The 25,254-nt window shown below is 46.0% G+C and overlaps 1 protein-coding gene across 1 annotated transcript in view; it reads right to left on the bottom strand.

Annotated features, from left to right (window-relative positions):
* Window positions 1-25,254, bottom strand: part of KCNQ1 (potassium voltage-gated channel subfamily Q member 1) — a 1,232,969-nt gene that overhangs the window by 84,069 nt on the left and 1,123,646 nt on the right. The window lies entirely within an intron of this gene.

The raw sequence follows: 25,254 nt of genomic DNA, 5'->3' as shown, positions 1-25,254 counted from the left end.
AGGTTTTTGGATCGCAAGGGCTGTTTCCAGGGACCCACAGATCCCTTATCTTTAACACCAAATACAGCAATTTGATGTACATTCTTACTAAAAGGGACTGGTGTTGAAGTTTGTCTATATAATGATCACTTGCTCTCTGACCTAGGTGTTGTGGGGTGAACAGTGACTCCTCCCGTAACCACCCATAGGCCCTGCATCATGAAGCGGTTGGTGGCACCCGTCACCCCTCGACACACACCAAAGGTTAAACAGACATTGTCAGAGCCCACTGACCACCCAGTGTCAACTTGTTGTGTAGATGTCTGTTGCTTTTTAGATGGGGCCTTTCGATTTATATAAATATTATACAAATAGTTGGATACCCCACACACAATACTTGCCCTAATGCATCCACCGGGGATCAGCTATGCCATTTGGCAGGCCTTGCACCACTGCTGGCAGTTTGCGTCTAAGCCCGCTTCGGCTACTGGTGTCCTCCCTTGGTCCTCAAAGGCCATTCTCTGAACAAAGGGGAAATATATACATCACCCAATATTGGAAGGAACATATCATTGAGTTTCTGAACAAGTAAAACATGATATTTCATATCTCAAGCACTTCTGCCCTTGTGTGCTTCCAATTCTGGGTACTTCCATTGAGGGTTGCGTGAGAGGTGTACATGGGATGTACAAGGTTCCTTCTGAGCCCCATGATGCATTGATTCTTGCAGAGGGGATCAAAGTTGATATGGCTCAGGAGCTGAGCTGAGGAGTCCACAAAAGATGGGGATAACTACTTTAAAATACACAGGGCCAGATGATAACTTCAGATGCAACATCAAGTGAAGTGCAAAGCTGAGCCAAAAGAGAGAAATGCAAGGTTTCGGTTTTGCACAGGCGGCTTGCCCGACAGCCCAGCCAAATTAATCCAGTGCTATGTGAGCCTCGCTATCCACTACCATAGGAAAGGCAGCCATACAACATGGCAGCTAGACCTCCAGGCCCTGCGGTCCACAAGGCTACTTGCCTGAGGACCAGGTGAAGCCCTTCATGTGAAGTAGGTCTGCCTTGTTACTGTCTCACCCTCTGCTGCTGTTCTTATAGCAGGACCTTTCTCTTTGCTTCAGCTTTTTCTCCTCTCCCCTGCTGAACCCCTGGCTGAAATTGCACTGGTTACCTGCCCACCCTCTGATCTCGGGCCCAGGTCCCCTCCACCGGCAGTCGCACACCTGCACTGCCTTCCTGGCAACCCCCGTACTCGAGACGGTCTCTGTACCCCTTCAGTCCCTCTACCAGCACTTGACACCAGATGTCTGCACTTACACTTGCACTTGCCACCAGCTGGCCGTACTTAATTTTGTTATTGGCTATTATCCCATGTACTGCACTTTCACCTCCCCCTCTCCCTTGCACTTTCCCCTTTCCCCCTTCGCATGCACTTGTGCGATCTGAATGACACTTGGCCTAGTAGGATCGATGTCTGTCTTCCCTCTGTTCCCCCTCCCTTGCCTCGTCGCGCCTTGAAACACTTGTGTATAGGCGTGTTATAAATGCCATACCATATCATCATATCAGGAGCCATGGAAAGACAAGGGAGCCATCAGGGATTGTGTTTGAAGATGTACAGAGTGCCAGCTTGCTTTAACACTGGCTGTGGAAGTGAGACTGCCTACAAAAGAAAGGGCTTCACCAGGTCACCCAGTCCCCTGGTGTGTCTCATATCCAGGAAGCTCCTGGGACTGAAGATAAGATGGAAGGGCTGGGCTGATTCCAGGGGCTGGGCAGGTTGACTGCGCGCTATTCCACAGAATTGTACGCTAAAGCCGGGGATGTATAAATGACAGAATTTCACAGATTGCGTCAACATCTTTCAGGTTGGCAAGTAACATAATGGGGGCTTTTGCAATATCCTAAGTGAGCAAGAGTAACAATTAGTGCACATGTAAGCTCAATACAACGAGTAAAGAATGTTTCTCCTCTACCTGTTGAGGCTGTGGATGAGAAGGAAATAACAATAGTTCCTAGTAGAGAGTTTTTTCTGGCAGCGCATTTGTTGGGCTAGCTGCTAGGACCAGACATTGTGCCGCAACAATTCAGCAAGGTTTAGCTGGATGCCCAACCCAATTCCTGTGCTCCACCAAGACGTCTCTTAAAACATACCAAAAATACTCTAACCTCAGCCGATTGCCCTAAAACTGCAGGAGTTTGGGCCTGGGAATCCCATCTAAAAGGGCAAAAAAATCGACAATGTTAAAGAGTGTATTTTGGGGCTTAAATACCACTATTCAGCACATTAGACTTATGTAGCCTGTGGCCCCACAGGGCTCAGCTAGTAGGGGCTACATGCTTGTCCCCTAAGGGAACACCTAGAAATACAGATGCAGACACCAAGGTAATAAAAATACTTTTATTAAGGCATTAAGCCCCGAGACTGCGGCCATTGCTGCATAAGGTAATGCCTCCGGGGCCCATAGTTACAAGGCTAAGTGTAGCGAGGGCCTTAACAAAGGCCCTGGGGGCATTACCTTATGGGGCTGCATAGCGAGATGTAACCACCTACAGAGGCTATCCTCTGGCCTCACACTCCGTGTGGCTGCTACCTGAGGGTAGGCACGGGATCTGTTGCGTAACTCACCCCAAGGGTCCCCATGACGCCTCCAAGGAAGTTGAGCCAACATAGTAGGACCCTTTTTATGTTGTTCTCGCACTAGGGGAATCCTAGAAAATCAGAAAGGGCAGGTTAGTTAAAAGTGTAAGTGTTTTATAAATATAAAGGGGTCTCCTTTGGGATATCTAAAAAATTCACTCTGGTCTCTGTGTCCATTGGTAATCTAAGAACTCAGGATGTAGCCCATCTACTGTTAACAGTGATTTTATATGGTAGGTGCAGCGCCCCTCCCTACCCAGTGGGCTTGGGGGATGGGGTTTGTGGCTTCCACCATGGGGCAGGAATGTAAGGCCCCTGGCTTGGGTTAGGGCCGGAAAACAGGGCCTACACTTCACTTACTGCAAATTGTAGCTAAACCAGGCAAAATTTCTTTCCTTTTATTGGCACGCTACTGTAAATATTTCAGTTTGGTACTTTTATTTTCTGTACATGCTGGAGGTGCATACATCAGTAAGCTTATCTCACCCAATGCTCCACTTGCAAGCTTTAGCGCTTCTAGTAGAAAAACAACCCTCAGAGGAATCTTGTTCTGTGACTGTCACAGTAACCTAATGTAATCACGCAATCTATTCACAGAGAAGAGAAACAAATCTCAAAGTTCCTTACAATGACTAAGACAATGGTTGTTTTAATTGGAACATATGACTGCCATGCAAGCTAGATGCAAACATTCAAGTGCTCTGGGATAATGGTCTGTATGCCTAGGAGTCACTGACCTCTAACCATAACCCGTCCAGAAACTGTAAAGAACCAGCCATGCTTCTGGGTAGGTAAAACCATCTCGATTTCTGCTGTCACACCAAAGTGTCTACATGGTAGTGCTAATTTCATTTAGCATTGCAGGTCCTGGTGGTGGTTGCAGTTGCTGCAATAATTTAGATTGGCTGGACACAGCCATTGGGAAGAAGTTTTAAGCTGTTTTTGCATTGGTCGCATGCTCAAGGAAGGGGCATGGAGTTATCATTTGAGTCAACTTAAAATGTGTCAGTGCTTACATCCTCTTCCTGTCAGCTGTGGTGCATAGAATGTAGCCTTTGGAAAGAATCAGCGCCACCAGACAAAACTGGACATAGTTAAAATTGAAAAATCAAGTTTTTCTCCAAGATTGCTGCCCTCAAGATGTGCACGTTTAAGCTCAGGAAGGGAGAAAGTAAGTCCCATTCTCGCTCCATTTAACATAACCACATGATTCTTTTTATAACCATTTCTGTCAAGGGGAGAAACCAAATAGCAGGGATTAAAAGATAGACGGATTGCTAGTGAGAGGGGCTCCTTGTCTCATTTTAGAAAATATCACTTGGATGGACACAAGGAGCGGTGTGAGGACCTACGTAATCAACAACATCAGTGCGATGGTTGTGCCACATCAAGAGAAGGGACATGTTGCTGCCCCTTTCAGCTGCCCCTAGCACAGACATAACCTTTGCTGTTCATGGGGCTAATCCAGCTCCACTTGATGGTGTTGCCTTAAGAGAATGGAGTCCATTCTTGGCACATTACTGACTCTTAGTCAGGGACATGCAACATTAATCCATATATGTAATGTAAAGTGGTCTTATATAGCACCCTTCTGCCAATGTTGGCCTTGATGTGCAGGGCTGTGTAAGAAAGCAGGGTAGGATGTGTAGGTCAGATAGCGGGAAGGCAGAGGCAGAAACCTTTATTGTAGGTGGATGCAGGTCAAAAGTGCCCACTACCTGTGTGTCGATATGAACATCTCTAGGCTCTTTGTGGTTGGTACCAACCAGGCCGATTAGCTATATGAGTAGGTCCCGGATTGTGGAGTGCAAATATTAACAGCATGTTAATGACCAAGGTGGTGGCTAGCAGCCACTATCTTGAAAAACAGTAAAACATTTTCATGCTGGCTTTACCAAACAAATGACAGCAAAGCACTTTAAGAACACACTCATGCTGGCTGCGCCCAATATACACTAGTAGTGGCACTGTGAAATAGTTTCATGTGGCCTGTGCTCAATCCATGTCAATATGGCCACAGTAAAATATCTTCTTGCAGACTCTGCTCAATACGTGCTAACATTCCACTCCAACACATGTTTATGCTTGTTGTGCCCAAAAATAAATGCACTTTCATGAACAACATATGGCAGCATTTGCCTGTGAAACACAATTCATGCTAACTGCGTCCAAATAAAAACATGCTTTAGTGTGCAAAACAAGATGCAGGCATTGGGCAGAAAAGGGTGAGTGTCTGCTCACATACGAGAGGCAGACAAGACTTTGTACAGCCCTATTCATAAGACAGTAAGAGCATTTGGAAAGGAAATAAGAAAATGCTTTCTGCTTGTTCAGTGTTGAGGTACATGAAATTTGCATGGCGTTGAGAATAGAAATCATCAATATGGCTTTCACCCCTGCTATGGGGGCAGACATGGTCTTTAATGGCCCGCTAGCCCAAGTTTAGGTAGGCCTCACGAGGGCCTTGCAGAGGGTTGAGGGCCATGAAAGGCAATGTCCGCCCCCCATAGTGGGTGCGAAAGCCATTCGCACTGCAGGGTTTATATCCAGGGTCCGAATAGTTGCTTTATATTCACTCGAAGATTGGCTGCACAAGCAACACCCATCTCCCAAGAAAAAACAACCAAAACAAGATGGCTGCCACGACAGGGAAAAGGGACCAAGTACCTTTTCCATTTCTATGGTGACCGGGAGCAGGAGGAATGCCGGGACCGTCGCACAAAGCTCTGGCAAGCAAGTAAGTGGGGACGCAAGCACGGAGGGGGCGGGCCGGGGGTTGATTTGTTTTGGGGGGGCATTGGGTGGGGGGGCAACAGGGAGAGGCTCCCTGTTGCCTCCCCACATATAAAATGAAAGCTGGCACCACCCAGGGAAGGGCCTCGGGTGGTTGCAAACAGAGGGTGGAGAATGTGTATTCTCTTCCGGTGTTCCAGCAACCTGATTGGCTCAGCGCCCTCCCCTGGGTGCGAATGCTATTATTTACACGGTTTGGTAATATAGGTTTCCAGCATGTTAAGGGTCCAAAAATCAACTGTCACTCATTGGTCATTATTTTATCAACCTCAAGAAGAGGAAAGCAGAACCGTCCCAGTTTGATTTAAAGCAATGACTGCACGTTGTATGAAGAGCTGGGCAGTAGTCACCGAATTGTACAAATACAAGATGCCAGGGGAAATATACTCTTCATCGCACTGAAATAGCCTCCGCATAATTAGGGCACAGGAAACAGACTGCTAGTAAAGCATCTTATAACAGTAAACAATCTCCCCCAATCAAATTAAATATGAACAATGTTATGGATTCCTTTTTTGCCTGCAACCACTTTGGGCGCACGTTAACAATTTCTGACAGAATATTTCCATTCTTGTTGCCAGTTTTATACAGCCTAGACTTAGTTCCAGCAATGAGTGGAGCTCAAACATTTTTCTATTTAATTGTATTGGATGTGTACTGCACACAGAAACCTTAAAGTAATGATATGTGGTTCACCACACAGAAAACTAAACATAATGAATTGCAAAAGTCTAAAACGAATTACACAATCCAACAGTGTTTTACAAAGATCATGAACTGGAAAATTGCGAAATAATGCAATAACCTCTCCACTCTCCACTCTGCAGCAAACAACATCTTTCACTTTGTTTCTGCAACTAACACTTTTGAATGTCAGTCAGCCAATTTAGATTCATTTCGGTGACCAAGCACCATATAATTGAAAAAAACAATTTACCATCATCAAATCGTTAAAAATCAAATCTATATTATCATATATTATCAATAAAAGAGCTCAACTCATGAAAAAAAAAAAAAGAATTAAAAGATCATTATATTTTTCAAAAAACGTACTTATCCTGGTCATCATCTTTCCCATGCTTTCTTTATATCTTGTGAGTTACCCCATAAGATCAAGTCACTATTCGAAATAACATTAATAAAGCTTGTCTTACTGTTCGAGTATTAAATCTCAAGAATAACGGTTTGTGATATTTGGACCTCCAATGAATGTAGGCTCTACAAAATTGCAAAATAAAATGCTACAATAGTTACTTCGAGGGTCGAGTAGAATTTGCATTCCTTGTTAGCCCCGGGTGTTCACTTGCAGTAGAAACTACCTAGTGGCAGTATACCTAAACTGAACTTTAACAGCAGTAGTCTTCTCTCGCTGCCCTCTATCAGCGAGAGGTATGTAGTCTTCCTGTTTAGGTAACTCACGACAATACCAGCATTAGGGATTGCAGCAATTTGACTAATGCCATTACTCAGAGGTCTGTTTCAGATTGTTGAGCTTGTATAGATCGTTTGTGCAAACTGTTTCCCATGGTTGTTCAAGGCCCAGGTATCCTGACGTACTTGGGGAGATTGTGCGCACCCATTTGGGATAGCACATCTGAGCAAGCTGCTCTATAGGGATCCAGGGTATCAGTCATCCAACAAAAGGCGAGAGGTCTAAGGCCTGCTTCAGAAGTAATTCCCTGGATCCCAAGGACGAGTTACAGTGAGAGAGTAGGCGCAATCATGGGAAGGCCTACAAAGCTTTTGATTCTTTTTTTATTTCCCTTCTTTTACAAAGATGAGAGATTACAGCCACTCCAATTTCAGCACCATATAGAGCCGCTGCCAATGTTTTTGCTCCATATGCCTCCAATTTCTGAATTATAGCCTTACCTCTGTACCGTTTGGAGAAGGCACTGATGGCTCCTCCCTATTTGGCTAAAGTTAGTTGGATCTTTATTCCTTGTTTCATCCAGCTACCTCTTTCATCCAGTCTCACCCTTAGGTAGACATAAAAGGTTACCCCTTCAAGTCTCATGCCGTACAGCTGTAAATTAAAATCTTTTATATTAGATATTTGTTTTTGCTGGTGTTGATTTCAATGTGTCACAGGGAGGGGTAGCCGCCTAGCAAAGTTGAGACATACTATAACTTCTGTATGCATTTGATTCTATAGAAATTGGTGGTGTATACAAACATTCACCAAATATTTATCCTAGTGATGTAATCTAGAACCCCCTAAGGGGTGGACAAGACAATATAAACTGTACTGTATGGGTGTGCTCTATGTTATTAAGAGAAACCACTTTTTTAGAGGTGCAGTTTTTATTATTATTGCACTCCACTTTCTTTATCAAAACAGCAAAAACCAAAATACAGTGTCCTGATAAAATGGAAAAACAAAAAGTACAGGCAGTACTAGAGCATAAGTCTCAGACTTGTTCTGTAAGAAAAGGAATGAAGTAACCAGAAAGCAAAATGACTAAATTATGATAATACACTTTTGACCAAAACTCTGCATAACGTCATCACTTGAGTGGTAGAATTCTTTACCAAAAACAGCAGAGGTACATTTGCATCAATTACAAAAGAAATTAAACACATTATTTTCCCATTCGGGGAATTCTGCATAGTAAATAGTGTACATTTGCATATAGGCAAGGAGCAGTTTTCCTTGCAATGTCAATTATGAGTCCTATATAGTTGTACACTGATTTTTCGATCTATGAGTGACCAATCCTCAGTCGGTGTTGATTTCAAGGCAATGTTGGTTACAAAAATGCTCAAGGTGCTCCATTGCCCTTCGCAGACCCATTGGGCTCTTGCTAATCAGCACTGTATCGGTCACGAACAGCAAGATAGTTAGTTAGGGTGTCTCCTACTCTGTGTGCATCAATTTCAAGTACACTCATTGATTCAGCTAGGGTATTAATGTATAACGAAAAAAGAAGAGCTTGGACACATCCCTGCCTCACCCCGCTTGTGACCGTTAATTGAGCAGAACATTCACCACCAATACCATAATGGACCCTTGAAAAGTTATCGCTGTATACTTTCACGATTGCAGTTAGGAGGTTACTCGGAACTCCAACTCTCTGTAGGGTCTCCCAGAGGCTACTTCTAGGAACAGCATCAATTGCTGTTCGCAGATCAACAAAAATAATCATATAATCGCTGTCTGTGTAACTGCATATGCTTTTGATTTAAGAGGACTAACCTAGTCAATTGTGGTGAAACTATATTTGAAGCCGGCATGTAAGTTAGATAAAATTTTAATTCGCACACACCAAGGATTCTAGGTGATATAAAAGAATCTTCCCGTATATTTTTGCACTCCCATCTATAAGGGAGTCATTTCGATCCCCTTTCTTAAAAATTCTGGCCTTTCCATGTTTTTTGTTATGCCAAATGTTATTAAATCATTTATGCAACATGGGACTCCAAATGTCAGATTCAGTTTGAAAGAAATCGATAGGAAGTGTATCCAGCCCGGGTGGTTTAGTGGCGTATTGCGAGAAGAGAGCTTTACTTACTTCATTTATTGTGGTCTGAAGTGGAGGGTTAATAGCAACAGGTGCACTATGCTGTGTAGTTGGTATAATATTTGGCTTCTCGAAAGGCTTATTATATAATCTAACAAAATGATTCGCCCACATGTCAACCAGGATACAGATTTCCGCATAGTCTTCCCCTCCTAATTTTTTAATGTTTAACTCATTGCCTGGGACAAATATAATGTCTGTGAATGCAAACTCGGTGAGATTGATTCCTCACAGCTGCATAGAACTACAGCTGCTGGACACTATGGTGGCTGGCAGCAATTTTAGAGAGAGCGGACTAGCTCCATTATAACAGTTCTATATAACTTGGTCACTGGTGAGGTCATTTGGTACTATCCTCCCGAGATGCCTTGTCACCAACAGGACTTGAGCATTTTGCAACACATTTTAATGCTGGCTGTGCTCAAAGTAAAACTAGTGTCTAAACAATACTGGCCGGCATTGTCCTGTAAAACACATTTCGTCATCATCATCATTGAACTTTTATTCGACTTTAAGTCATCAGGTTATGCAAACAGTTAAAACTTTACAGTAATACAAAAACAATATCTTATTTGCATCGTGTGTCAAATGCATTGTGGACCAATCTATGATAGCAGCAGTGCTTAGGAGGGCCCCTTAATTAAAAATCACATTTCATGTTTTTTGTAAAGTTTAAAATTTAACATAGCATTTGAAAACCATGACAAAAAATATGTAGCAAGGTCTTGTTGTTAGTAAGCATATTTAAAAACGAGTGGGCACATTAAAATCAACTTTCAGGCATATTTCTCCCTCTTCTCGGTTAATTTTTTTTTTTATGCTGGGTTCATTGCCCATGTACATCTTCTCAACCAAACCCAGTGCATATATTTGGCCACAATGCATATGTTATCACACGTCGACATGCAAATTAGCATTGCATCTTACATGCTACGAATGTTATGGGTATAGAGCATCGCTTTGAGATATGTGACTCCAAGGTCTCCAAATATTGGACATTAGAATAAAAAGAGTTCTATAGTCTTCTCATACTCCCCACAAGATGGACAGATGCTAGCATGTCTCCATGTCGGTGTCCAGTCAACTGGTCGACAACAAACTGGTCGACTGCAATTTGGTCGACACCATTTGGTCGAATGCCAAATGGTCGAATTTTTTTTTTTATATATATATATATATATATATATATGTGTTTTGTGGGTTTTCGTGTGGGGAAAAAAATAAAAAAGAAAAAAAAGGGGGTGGGGGGACCCCCCCAAAAAAAACCAAAAAATGGGTAAAAAAAAAAAAAAAAAATTCGACCATTTGGCATTCGACCAAATGGTGTCGACCAAATTGTCTGTCGACCAAATGTTTTCGACCATTTGACTGGTAGCCCTCCATGTCTTGTAAAGTATGAAATATTCAAGGTGCCCATTTTAAATCTAATGTAATTTTTCTTTTAAAGATCTCTTTATGGATGTTTTGACATGTTAAACAACAGTAACTGCATAACAAGCCCGTTCCCCCCCCAGTACCCCATGACACAGCCAAGCACATCGACCAAGTGCCGCAAGCAGCTTTCAATTGACCACTACGCATAGTACAGGATTGTCTCTATGCTGTAAAAGTTAGTATTAACATTCCCGGCGTCGGGCTCCGCACCAGTACTTCTGCGAGCATTCGCTCATTCATTTAGGAGTCCCTGTATTTCTTCAGTGTGGTCTATCAGTTGGCAGCCCACACTTCATGAGACGGTGCCGACAATACAGCAATTGTTAATCTCCCTGTGGGATCGCTCAAGTATTCCCTTTGAGGGATAGAATCTCCCCGCCGTCGTCGTCATGTAAATTCAACAAGTGTTGCGTGTACGCGTCCCACATCCGTCTGTCTCCCCATCGACTGCCCTGCATACTACCCCATCTTGATTCCATATCGTTACAATACAGGGTATCCCCAGACCATTGTTCAATCGCAGGCAGCTGCCCTTAAATCTAATGTATAATGAACGTGCCAATGGAGATGAAACAAAGTCCAGGTTTTCCTCATAGCTGACATCTTGCTTTGCATGACCAGTAGGAATATCTTGTCGAAAGTTGAATAAATATTGCCTTAGATTTTGATCTAGACATGATGACAAAAGAGTTTTTAACCAAACCCTTGGTTTCAATATTCATAACAGGGGTTATGCCAAAAACGGGCCAACTCGAGTGTAGTTAGCCAAGATTTGATATGCTGCAACCAGGATAAAGGCTGTCCACCCTCCTATGCTATGTCTTGGAGTGTGTGTCTTTATATTTTGAGACCCATTGACAGCTAATGGATCGCAGGTTTTGTAGCTGTGTTACCAGCGATTGGACCAATTTCTGTTTCTAAGTGCATTAAGGTGTTGGGGGTACTTGTGGAAAGTTAAAATAACTTTTTTTTTAGAAATGTGTTTTCTGTTATAGCTAAGTCAGATGTTCTGGTATGCCCCCAAATCTCTGCAACTTATGTGGCTGCCGCTCTCACCTCCATTTTATAGATCTCAATAGCAGGTTGGACAGCTCCATTTCTATGCCTGTGTGCAAACCTTAATAAAGCTTCACTATTTCTTTCTAAAGTACTGTTTGGCTTCACTAATTGGGCTGCCCATTGGCAATTCTCAGTAAACCTGATGCCTAGATAGGCATATGCCAGAACGTGTTCCAATCTCTTTTCATCAATACATACATCAAGCCAAGGAGTCTTTGGGCCGGATTTACAGAAGCGTTTTATAATTGCGCAATTCCCTACGAAAATGCTCTCTGAATCAGGCCCTTTGTGCGTCTAAAAACCATGGCCTTGGTTTTGCCAATACCGATTTTCAAGCCCATGGTCTTACATTGTTCACTGAAAATAGTCAATGATTTGTTGAGCCCAGAGGGTGTTGTTGCCAACAAGATTGCATCATCGACTAAGAAAAGGGCCAGAGTCTATGGGGGTCAGGGCTTGAGTGTATGAGCAAATCTATTATCCCATTAATAAATATGAAAAATAAAGTTGGGGCCAACATAGAACCTTGTCTGACTCCCGTCTCGACACTAAAGGATTGTGTTGTTTCAGCCACAAGACCCCAGTGGACTACCGCTTGGTTATTTCTATATAATTGCTGAATGATCCCAGCAGTTGTCCAGGTGTGCTTTCGTCTTTAAGCACATTCCATAGTAAAGCCCTGGGTACCCCATCAAATGCGCTTTTCATGTCAATGAAGACAGCATAAAGGCGGCCTCTCCTTAATACAGTATATTTCTGGAGTATTAGGGATAGTCTAAAGCTCTGATCGACTGTGCTGCTGCCTTTTTGGAAACGCACCTGTAAATGGCTTATAATGACTTTGTTGGATACCAATGACTAAGTGGTTCAGCGCCGCCTTGGCAAAATGGTTTCCTGTTGCATCTAACAGAGCGATAATTTGCTGGGCCCTCACAGACCCCCTTTTTATACAGGGGCACAATTTCAGCTTTTGTCCAGGACATCAGTGCCAGGGCATTAAAAAGACAGTGCAGCACAGGCACTCATATTTCGGGCTCTGCTTTAAATACATTGATCTGGATTTTACTGGGCCCTGGCACTTTCCCTCCCTTTTGTGAACATAGTGCATCTCAAATTTCCAACATTGTGAATGTTATTGGCCCTTCCATCATCTCTGCCCCTTTCGGTGTGCATGAAGCGACTTCTTGTATTAAAAATGTTCTGGTTTCCTGTGATATGTTGCTGCTGCTGAAACTGGAGACATTTTCTGTTATTCTTTCATTTAATTATTGATTTTGTTGTCCAGACGTTTGCTCTGACACTGAAAAATAAAGCTTGGAGAAAAAAAAAGTTTGTCTCGTTATATAACCCTTGAAAATGGTTATACCAAACATCGTTGCTAATACAACCTTGTATGAAAGCAGCATTTGATGCCACGATCAGTACCTGCTTCCAAAAGTCAGCACTATTCCCAGACCTTGCAGCTTCCAAGAAGTCATTCAATTTTCTAAGCTTTCTTTTTTTGAGTCAGCAAGCGCTGCTAGGTAGCCCTGAGTGAACGCAAAGTTTCTTTGTTGACCCATTCCATATTTCTTAGGCAAGTTCCCTTTGGCTTCTCTACATTCACCGTCAGTTCCTGTCTAATAGCATGCGTCTTAATTGCCCCTCTTGGTTTTGTAACATGAGTGTGATGTCCACGTGACATGCGTTACGTGGACAAGTAAATAAAGGGGAGGGAAAAACACGCGAAGGGCAGTTCCCGATCAGACTACAGAGCCACTGTATCCATTCATTGCGCGCCCACCCGTGCTGCGATCCATAGGCCCTGCCCCCAGCGGTGGGTCGCACATTACACTGGCAACGAAAGTGGGGGACGGATGCCCACCCGTCACACCCCTACAACATCAGGTCGAGCCCGACCAACACTGTGCCCCAGGCACACCCCCCAAGGCTCGCTGACCCGTTGTGCCCAGCGGTTAAAGTGCATGGGCGGGGGGAACGTGACAACCTGCAACGGCGTGCTCCAACAGCAGGGGAGACATGCCGCAATGCCAGATGCCGCGCCTCAGGCATCTCAGGGCCTGCTGACTAGTATCACGCCCTCTCAGCCAGGTGCCTGGGCGTCGGTGGAGCAAAAAAAAGTAAGTGCGCCCCGCGCTGCGTGCCACCAGATGAAAAAATAACAACAATGCGTTCATCCAGCTACATTTCCACTACTCGCCGGAGTACCCAGAGTGAGCACACAGGCCCAACACACACATGGGCACAGCCGTGAGAGCCCAGGACACTCCACAAGTGGCAACACTCGCAACAAAAAGCACGGAGGGATCCCCAATGCCCCTGGCTGCGCAGTCACACGCTGGCTTCCCCGCCCCAGCACAAAGACCCACGACACCCAAGGAAACAGTGAATTACACTCCTTAGGCTGCAGCGCTGCCACAAATAAAGCTCCGAGAAGCACTTAAGGCCCAAAACAGCACCTCTAGGCCCGGAGCACCGACAGCAGGCGGCCACCACATGAAACCAAGACCACTTCAACGTTGGCCATCTGTGACAACACCTGCACATGACCAGAACCACCAAGTTGGACCCCCCACTTAATGGTACTGCTGGACACACATCAGACACTGGTGTGCAAGCCTAGACGCACACCAAGTGCACCCGGCACACCGCATAACATGGCGGAAGACCCCACAGCAATGCCACAAAGGCAGCAGGCCCAGAATCCTGACACCAGCACCTGGCTGGACACTACGCAGGGAACCTTCATGCAACCTTTTCAACATTTTGGGCCCAGGACAGGTCCCCGCTGGGAGCTCTGGTTCCAACAGTTCGAGCTGAGCATCAAGGCGCACAACATCACCAGCGAAGAGAAGAAAATAACTTTCCTCATGCTCAATCTGGGCACTATGGCCCTTCGGCTGTTCAACGAACTCCCAAATCGAGGCACGGATGACGACTACGAGATAGCAAAAGACATCCTCACCAGGAGGTTCAAACCCAAGATTAGCCCTGACTGAGAAAGGTTGAAAATGAGCCAGACTGTGACCACAAAAGTGATGGGTGGAAGGTTTTGAATGAATCTGAACCAATGGCATTGCTCTGGGCAACCTTCCACACCACCGTTTTTTAGCCTGTCTGCGCCATTGCAAAAGGGGTCCAGCCATACGCAAATCAGTCAGGTCCTGCCACCAATGGTAGCAGCCCAGCCCGAACTGCTAGGCCAGGTCCCCTCTGCACGGAAACACAAGCAACCCCAGACATGTTTCGGCCGTGTTGGGCCTCCTCAGTGAGGTGCAGCTTGGTTCCCTATGGCGCAGCGAGCAAGGGACCCACGTCTGGGCATACCCTCTCTCACATAGTGAGACAAACTGTGACAACATGAGCCAGGCCAGACAACGCCCACAAGAAGGTATCAATGACTTCCACAGCCGAGTGCGACAGATGGCCACCAGCTGTGACTTCCCGGACGAGGAATTTGCGGTGAGACAACAGGTAATACATGACCTATCCTCAGACAAGCTCAGGAGATCCATCTTATCAGAGACAAACCTCCCGCTGGACACCATCCTGTACATGGGGCGACTGCGGGAAAGGACAGACAAGCACATGTCAGAGATGGAGCAAATAATCAGCCACCTGCCACTGACCATCTGAGACGCCACGCAACAGCATGACCACAGTCAACGCCCTTCGGCAGCACAGGCCCCAACAAGGGTAATCAACAAACCAGCTGAAGAATTGTCTGTGGTGTGATGGACAGCAACACAGGGGAGAACCTTTGCCTGCGAATGGCACAACCTGCTACAAATGTGGGAAGGTGGACCATTACGCGTCAGTGTGCCTGAGTTATGAGAAGGGCAAAGATCATTCGCCCAGGAGGAACACCCCAGACTGGAAGAACGACACAAGGCCCTGCAACACACAACCATGCCAGTCAAGACAGCAAGACCACCGACAGCGGAGACAACCAGGCAAAGCCCGAGAAACCAGGAAAGGACAGGCCCGAGCAATCGAAGGGGAAGACACTGACATCGACAGCAGCAACGACGGGCAATCGAGCAGGGAACAGTCCCCAAGTCACGCTAACAGGCATCGCAACCCCAGGTGGGAAAGGGTCCACATGATATCTGCAGTTAAAACGAAGCACTGCAAGAAACCCAGCAACAGCAGATCACGCCGCAGCTGCACTGTAGCAGTAGGAGATATCCCTGTGATGATGGACACGGGTGCCACAGTAAATGCCATGCTGACCACCAGGTTTGATAAGCTCGATCCCAGACCCCCTTCTGCAATGGAGACCTGTGCTGCTATACGCGTACTGCTGCAAAAAGCCCTTACCCATTATAGGGTACTTCAAGGCTGATCTCACACATCATGGGAAAAGCTGCAAAACTTGCATCTATGTTGTGGATGCTGGAATCGAGACCCAGATCAGCTGCCCAATGGCAGAACGACTAGAACTCATACAGTTCAACTTTGCAATCCAGTCCAAGGAAATCGACCACCTTCTAGCAAAGCACAGAAAACTATTCAATGGCATTGGATGCCTAAAAGGAAGGTCGGTAAAGATTCACATTGACCCTACGATATAGCCACAGGCAGTACGACATCGGAGAGCCCCCTTTGACATGAGGGCAGCGGTCGAAGCAGAGCTAAACAAGCTGGAAGACCTCTGGATTATTGAAAAGACCGCCGGTCCCACCCCCTGGGTATCACCTATGGTGGTAACGGCAAAGCCCGAACATCCCCAAGTGGTACGCATATGCATCGACATGTGCCTGCCGAATGTGGCGAACGTGGCGATGAGGAGAAAAAGACATAGAACACCTACGATAGACGAGCTGATTGTGAATCTGACAGGCGCTACCGTTTTTAGCAAGCTGGACCTGCGGTCAGGCATAATAAACTTCACCTGGTGAAAGAATCATGATACATAACAATGTTTTCATCACATCTGGGGCTGAGAACGTACCACTGTCTCAACTTTGGCATATCGTCAGCCACCGAAGTTTTCCAACATGAGATACGCAAGGTACTCCAAGATCTTCCAGGAGTCACGAATGTCAGTGATGACATCTTAGTTTACGGAAAACTCTGAGACGAACGCAACAGCTGGCTAGCAGCCACCCTACAGCATCTCGAAGAGTCAGGTTTAACACTACACGAAGAAAAGTGTGAATTTGGGAAATCCACACTGAGCTTTTTTTGGTTACATGTTCAACGGAAAAGGCGTGTCACCAGACCCCGGAAAAGTAGAAGACATTAAGAACATTAAGAATTATTTATTATTATTATTATTAACACGACAGCCATGACCATGGCAACAGAAGTCCAGAGTTTCCTAAGTTTGGCGACATACTGCGGACGATTTATCCCTGACCTGGCCTCCATCGCCACCCCCTTCTGGGAACTCACAAAGACCACCCGGGAGTGAGGACAAACCCAAGAAAATGCATTCCAGAAAATCAAGTACTCCTTCTCCAGTGATGCCACCATGGCGTTCAACAACACGCACAACAGAGATACTGGTGGATGCCAGCCCGGTGGGGCCCGGAGCCGTCCTCACCCAAACGGACAGAGACGGAACTGTTGTTCCCATCAATATTGCAAGCAGAGCACTCACCCCGACTGAACGGAACTACGCACACATAGAGAAGGAGGCATTAGCCATCATATGGAGGATGCAAGCACTTCCATGTATACATATTAGGTCATCCAGTGAAGGTGCTAAGGAACCACAAGCCGTTAGTCCCCATAGTTAAAGGATCAGCACAATATCTCCCAGCTAGGATCGAGCACTGGATGTTGCAGCTGTAAAAGTTCGATCTTGGAGGTACAATACCAAGCCGGGACTGACAACCCGGCAGACTTCCTGTCGCAACATCCCGACCTGCCACCACAACAGAACGAGAGGCAGCCAAGGAGACAGAAGAACAAGTATGCCAAGTCATAGCCTGTGCCAAGCCCAAAACCATGAAGATCGACAGAATCTGAGAGGAGACAAAGACCCCTGCCTCCAACTAACCAAGAGAGCAATCCTAACTGGCGAGTGGAAAACATTCCTCACAGCGGTTGCCCAGAAGACGCCCCAAGCGCAGGAAATCATACAGGCCCTGTTCGTTATACGCCATGACCTGTCTGTATTGCTCGAGGGCCTCATCCTCAAAGGCCATCGCATAGTGCTGCCCACCACTCTCCACAGGAGAGCCCTCAAACTTGCACACGAAGGCCACCAGGGAATAGTGAAGACGGTACAATGTCCTTTCATCGCGGGACGTTTTTTCACTGGGTTTTTTACAGCAAATTTTTTAATGAAAAAACCCATCAAATTTTTTGTGGGGGGGTTAGAAAATTATATATATGGGATGTGGGTGTTTGGGAATAGATAAAAACTGAAAGGGAATGGGGGCTGAAGGGGGGAAACCCCCTAAAATATATATTTTTTTAATTCGATGGGCTTTTTCATTAAAAAATTCACGGTAAAAAACCCCACGAAAAAACATCCCGCAATGAAATGATATGGAACCAGTGAAGACACAGGCCTTTCTCAAATCGTGCGTGTGGATGCCAAAAATACAACAGAAAGTCATGCCACTTGTTAAAACCTGCACAGCATGCCTCGCAACATGCCGCCCAGGACTTCCCGAGCCCATGGCCTGTCCCCCAAGAAGAGAATGCTGCTGGGATGCCATAAGCATCGACTTTTGCATCATCGCCAATGAAGCATACCTCCTAGTGGCCATTGATGAATACACCTGGTATCCAGAAGTTGAGCCAGTCAACTCGACAGACGCAGCATCAGTCACCACCACACTGGAGAAGATGTTTGCAGTTCATGGCATCCCCTCCTCCATAAAGATCGACAACGACCCACCATTCACAAGCAAAGACTTCAGATGATTCGTCAACAGCATGGGAATCCGGCACCACCACATCACCCCCTACTAGACCCAAGCCAACGGGGATGCAGAAAGATTCATGGCATCCATCAACAAATCAGTGAGGATAGCAAAAGGCAAGGGATGGCCATGGCTACCCGAACTTTACAGGTTCCTCCGGTCATACCGGCAAACCCCTCACTCTGCGACTCAAGTAAGCCATGTAGCCCTGATGTTTGGGGTACCCATTCAAGCAGTACTGCCCATATTGTTATGCAAAGCCAATGTAATTACATTTGCATGTTTTACCTTGATATGCTAATTTCTGGTGACATCACATCTCATTGCGTATGTTAATAAGTCCCTGTTAGACCCAATTTCTATACTCTGGCCTGGTGGATACATGTATAGGAGGGCAACCTAGTTAGTGAACAAAGACAACTCTGGGAGCTGTAGTAAATGCAACCAAGGTAGCATGGGGAGTGATCAAGGCTAAGTCTCAGGCAGGGGCGAGTCTTGTCAAGGGTCCACACTGAGTCCACAAGGTAAGTAATCAAGAATTACACTTAGATATGTCGTTATAAAAAGACTATTTATTTATGGCCAAGCAAACCCTACACAAATTACTACAAGCAAGTAATCATTTCACACAAACTAATAATAAAATACATATATACAGCCCCTGTAACTGTGCAATAAAACCACAATACACCCACCCCACAATACTGAAAGGAAAGGTCTAACTCTAAGTTGACAGGGGCCTTGCTCCCGGAAAGTTCACAAAGTTTCAAGTAGTTTTGGGAGCTGGGAACAATTAGGTGAAGTGTCTTGTGGATCGGAAAAGGGTTTCGAAAAGTAGCAAAGGTGTGAGGTGTGTAATGGATTTCTTTGAAAGATGTGACAATATAAAATTATAGGTACCCACTCTTCTGATTATTATAATTATTTCAGGTGCAGCAGGGTATAATTCTCCGGCCGAGGAGACCAAAGAAAAGACACACATAAAATAGGCTGCTTTTGCCAGCAGGTAACCCAAATGCACTCCTTGTGGGAATGACTCCTCCTGATTTCAATTTAGTGACCCCTTCAGCTATCCCTCCGCAAATACCTCCCCTCTCGAGCTCTTCGCTCCTCTACCTCCAATTCACTCAGGGTCAGTCGTTTTTCTAAGAAACGAGCTGGGGGTAGATCTGTCTCTTCGGCTGGGGCCTCCCTCTGGAACAGCCTCCCTGCCACTCTAAAACTTGAGGAGAACCATCTCCGGTTCCAAAAGCACCTCAAGACCTTGCTCTTTTCTTCTGCCTTCGCTCCCCCTCTCCCCTGCTGATCTGTTCTCTGTTGGCACTGTGCACCTGGCCACCCTCTGTCTTTTGGGCTCAGGTACCTGCTCATCCTGCCACCCTCCTGCACTGCCTCCGGGCCACCCCTTGCACTGGGGTCTGTATCTGTACCCATACAGGCCCCCTTTTTCTTCCTGCACTTATCAGACCTACCCTGTCTGCTGCCTTAAACCTAGCACTTGCAAATTGCTGGCTGCATTACCACGGTTTGTTGTCTTTATTATTTATTTATTGTTATTTATCCGTTTCTCCTCTGCTTCACACTTTCCACCTCTCCCCCTTCCATGCACTTTTCCCCTCCCCCTCTCCCATGCACTTGCGCGTTCTCAATGTCACTGGGCCTAGTAAGATCGCTGTTTTGTTCTCCCCTGTTCCCCTCCCTTGCCTTGTCGCGCTCTGAAACACTTGTGTACGAGCGCGATAGAAATAAAATATCAATCAATAACAATAATACTTCAAATAGCCAGCTTTCAACACCAAGTGTTTATCATTTCACATTCGTAAAGTGTTTACAAAAAAACTAAAAATAATCTTTAAGTTGTCCAAATGTTTTGTTTACAATTATAGCCTTATTTTCACAGGCTATTCCCAGCCACACCAGTGGTGTTTGGCTAGCGTCGCCAAGAGGTCACACTACCAGCTGCACCTCCTCAGAGGTATTCTTCCCTTCCTCTCCTTCCCCCAGAAGCTCACTGTCTCCCGAGCCCTGGTTCTCTCGAAGCTGGACTACTGTAACAGCCTCTATCTTAATCTGCCTGCCTCCACTCTCCGCCCTCTGCAACTCATCCAGAACAGAACTGCGAGACTTGTCCTTGGCCTCAAGCCCAGGGACCGTATCTCTCCAGGACTGAAATCTCTACACTGGCTCCCAGTGGCTGCGAGGATAAAGTTCAAAACCCTCTGCATTGTCCACAAGGCCTTCTGGGGCCTGGATCCTAAATACCTTCAACTCTCTCTTCCCAAATATCTTCCTTCCCGAGCCCTTCGCTCATCCGCCTCCAATTCCCTCAGGGTTAGCCGCTTCTCGAAGCAACGAGCTGGGGGTAGATCTCTCTCCGCGGCAGGGGCCTCCCTCTGGAACAGCCTTCCTGCCTCCCTGAAACTTTAGGAGAACCATCTCCGGTTCCGGAAGCACCTCAAAACCTTCCTCTTTGCTTCCGCTTTCTCTCTCCCTCTCCCCTGCTGAACAGCTAATTTAATTCCTCACTGAAACTGCACTGATCCTGCAACTGGACCACTCTAAACGGCCTCGGCCCTGGGCCCTGCCACTCTCCACTTGCACTGATGCCCTGGAACCCCTTTGCACTGCGGGACTGTCTCTGTATCCCTACAGCCCCCCCCCTCCCCCAGCACTTGTTCTGCACTTACCTCACACTTGCCACCAGCTGGCCCTATTTATTTATTTATTACGTTACGCCACTTACCTTGTACTGCACTTCCCCCCCTCCCCTTCCCCTTGCACTTTTCCCCCTCCCCCACCCCTGCACTTGCGCGATCTGAATGACACCTGGCCTAGTAAGATCGTTGTCTGTCTCCCCTTGTCCCCCCCTCCCTGCCTCGTCGCGCCTTGAAACACATGTGTATAGGCGCGTTACAAATACCATATCATATCATATCATATCTTCCTAGAACATAAAGCAGCTCAACAGTAAGAATTAATAATTTGGTGTATAGCTTATTATCTCGTAATAATGCTGACAAGTTTGGGTGTATATATCCGTCCTCAGGGCTTGTTAGCTGTCTTTCTCATATATATTCATATTCCATTTCTTCAAACAACCTCTAGTAAATTCCTATTGCTTATGATAGCGTGTGCCAAGGTTTACCTGCAGGGCTACACAGGGCACAATCGTATCCTATCTTCACTTCAGTCAGTCAGTCAGGAATCCCTAACAGCAGGGTTTTCAGTTGTACATACACTGTGGCAGCGGAAGGTCGAAAAGGTTCCAAAAGTCAAGTAAGGATGTATCCTACTGAACAAAACTGTCTACAGCTCTCAGAGTGTTTTTGCGAGTAAGCACTGGCAAAGCCAAACTATTGTAAAAGTTTTAAAAGTTAGGAAAACTTTTAAAAGTGGATACAGGGATTCAGGGAAGTACCACAGTTACCCACGTCCAATACTCCAGTTTCTCTTTGGACTTGGAAGGTCTTCAGAGGTTGTGGTTCCCGCCGTGCCTTCTGGAACTCGGCACCCAGGAGTTGAAGGTTCGAGTGATTAACCGGTCGGCCACAGAGGTTGGTGCAACGTATTCCAGTTGAAGAAAGCAGCTCACTCAGGTGTAGGCCTGCTCTCAGCACACGACTGGATGTGGGAAAGTTTCTGGTGAATGTCACTGTTGCACAGCGACAGAAGGGGACGCAGTTGTCGCAGTCGGAGCCAGTCTCATATCTTGGGTCCTTTGTATGTTGGAATGCTGAAATTCCACAGAACTACATCTTGTAGGACAAGCTGGTGGTCACCAAAGTTCCGAGCTGAAACACGGAACAGCAGCGTCTGCAGCGCAGTAGCCCAAACTTCAAGCTGGTCAGTCACTGATTGGCTCTGGGACACCTCCAAAGAATCTGGATCGCAAGACACTGAGCAGGCATCTAGAATAGATGTTCCCTCCATTTCCAGGGTCGAAGCTCCACCAAAGGACTTTTAAAGATCACCAGCCAGACGACAGTGCTCCACGAGACTGCAGCAAAAGTTGGTCACCAGGCCTCATTAGTACAGGTCCACGGTCTTCACAGATGGGCAGGATACTCTGAGGCATGGCTGCAGGACTCCTCTTCTTATCCAGAAACTCAGCTCACCCTATGGAAGATGTGCCCCTGAGACACCCTAGCAGTGGTCCAACCAGGACCACTGATGTTGAAACTCACGCATAATTCCTAGTCATACAGAAACCAGTTTGTGGATTAGGACCAGACAGTACCAGCCCATTTCCTGGGTAAAGCACACAGAGGACCCTACACTAGCCCTCAAAACCAAGACTTTCCCAGGCAGTGGATGACCATAAAAGGAATTTCCTGACCTGATAGGCCAGGATGAATGCCACAGGACAAGATGGCCACAAGAACAAACAAAGACCTCTTAGCACAGCCATGTTAGGGCACTAGTCACAGTTAGTAGCCAAACGCAATAAGGGTAACGGAAAGTATTGAAAACGGTCAAAATGCAACTGCTGCCACCAGCTTGTCGTCAGGCACATCTAAAGTAACCAAATAAATCCCTTTGATTGTAGTTAAGGGTTATACAAAAAGAAACCGTTTTCTACTAAGATGCATTGTGCAATCATACAAAGTTACCCACAAAATAGATATCCTGTAACAAGAAAAGGGAAACATAGTTTCCCAGTACTGCCAGACTTAAGGACTGGTCAGTTTCCCATAACAATCAGAAAAGGTGCAGTGGGGGGAAGCTGTAGGCTTCACTTCACTGGAATGAGTTCGGTCAGAGTTCAAAAACAAAAGCAAAAGGTTTTGGGATCCATAGAAATTGAGGGAAAGTTGCTAAAAAAGAAAAAACGTTCCTAGCAGTCGCCTCCACTTTATTTTAGGACTGGACCCTTGGTGTCGAGTAAGCAGTCGGCCTGTGTTCTGCAAAGCATAGTGGAGAAGGCTTAATAAAATGCTCACCAAGCCGCAACAAGAGGAGCCCTGAAGAAGGTGGGCTTCCTTGCAACATTTACAGAGTGAGCATCTCTTGAATGCACACAGGGCACCCTGTGTGTACGAAGAGCTACATTCTTGGCACCATCTCACGCCTGAAACAAAGGCAGTATTGTACAACTGAACCTAGCCCGACTCAAAGGTCAGAAAAGAAATTGCATCTTGGCATTCTCAAGTAAAATCTTGTCTGCTTAGCACCTTTAATTTCAGTGCTGCTTGTGTATGTGCATTTGTGTAAAGTGTGAAAGATATAAGCTGCAGGTACAAAATAGAACATCTTTATACCAAAGCCATTAGGTTGACACAAAAACATGAAAGTGTGTATCGACACAATAGATGTATAAACTGAGTCTAGTGTTAATTAAAACCAGCTTCTGAACCCCCATCGCTTTTAGTAGCATTCGGAAAAATGATTGGTTGCATTAATTTATTTATTGTATGTTATCGCACCAACTACAGTTGAGACCATGATGTGCAACACCTACAACAAGTTTCTAGCCGCTGTGGTAACCAGTGCCATTATCATTCCAAGGAAGGGTACTCAATTCATCGCTCCAGGAATAATTACTTATTTCACCCCTGCAGTGGGATTGGAATTTGTACAATGCAGGCGTGTCCCGTGTGAGGGGCAAGAACCTAACCCATGAGCTATAGAACACGGAAATGCACAGAGGCTACCTGGCATGCCGTGTTCATGCACATCGCTTTTAGCGCTGGCCGTTTCGGTGCAGCATCTTGGGCACAGGTTGCTTTTAGGCAGAGCATGTTGGCCGCGGCCAGCCGGGCGCAGGGACCTGCCCACCTGGATAGTCTGTTTAAATATATGATCACCCAATGCACTGAAAAATGCAGTGCTTTGGAAGACATATTTAAGAAAACACTAGGTTTCTGTGTTCCGCAATACCTTCCCAGTGTTTACACCATCTATGGTTATAAAAGCCACTCGGGGTCTTAAATCTGCATCTCCATCTGATGTGATCCCCTAGATTTACTACAGGAGATTATAGACCCTATTGCCCCCTGGCTATCTATAGCTATTAATCAACCTGGCTCGACTGGCCTCATTCCAGCAGACCTGAAGCAATCCCAGGTTGTTCCTTTACTTAAAAAGCCCTCTCTCAATCCTTCCATTCTGGCTAATTTCTGTCCTATTTCTTTGCTCCCATTCCTGATGAAACTCCTCGAATCCTTGATTTCCCCACTTCGTACAACTTTTCTGGAGCACTCTCACTTTCTGGACCCGTTTCAGTCAGGTTTTCGTCCGGGCCGGGGCACAGAAAATGTTCTCTTATCAGTTATGGATGACCTGTCCAGACTGGTAGACCAGGGAGGGGCATGAGCCCAGATTCTATTAGACCTTTCAGAAGCTTTCGATATCGTGGATCATCCCACCCTGCTGCTCCGGCTCACCCAGGCCGCCTTTCGGATCAGGGGCTCGCTTGATTTACATCATTTATGACTGGTAGGTCACAAATTCTCTCTTGAGTCTTTTCGTTCTTGTGTTCGGAACCTTGTCTGTGGTGTTCCTCAAGGCTCTGCCTTCTCCGCTGCACTTTTTAATATCTTCATTCGGCCTCTCTTGCTCCTTATCCAATCTCCCGGCTACCGATCATACTCGTACGCTGATGACTCACAAATCATCATCCGGCTGGTTCTTGCCAATCCGGACACCCCGTCTGAGCTTCAGGGTTGCTTGGTGGTGGTGAGTAACTGGATGGGAAGCATCTGGTTGAAACTTAATGGCGACAAGACGGAGATCATGGTGGTGGGCCCTCTTTCCCATGCCCCTATCGTCTCCGCTCCCTTCACTCTGGTCCCCTGCATTTTGGCCCTCTGAGCTTGGCCATTACCCATCTCCTGTCTCCTCAGTTAGGAACCTAGGATTTCTGTTCTCAGAGTCTCTCTCAGCTTAAGTACACATCACTTCTATATGCAAATCTAGCTATTTTCAGCTTAGGGTACTTAAAA

Source organism: Ambystoma mexicanum, chromosome 11, assembly GCF_040938575.1.
Source record: "Ambystoma mexicanum isolate Mex_15411 chromosome 11, UKY_AmexF1_1, whole genome shotgun sequence".
Lineage (NCBI taxonomy): Eukaryota > Metazoa > Chordata > Amphibia > Caudata > Ambystomatidae > Ambystoma > Ambystoma mexicanum.
This window is presented reverse-complemented; position numbering and strand designations above follow the sequence as displayed.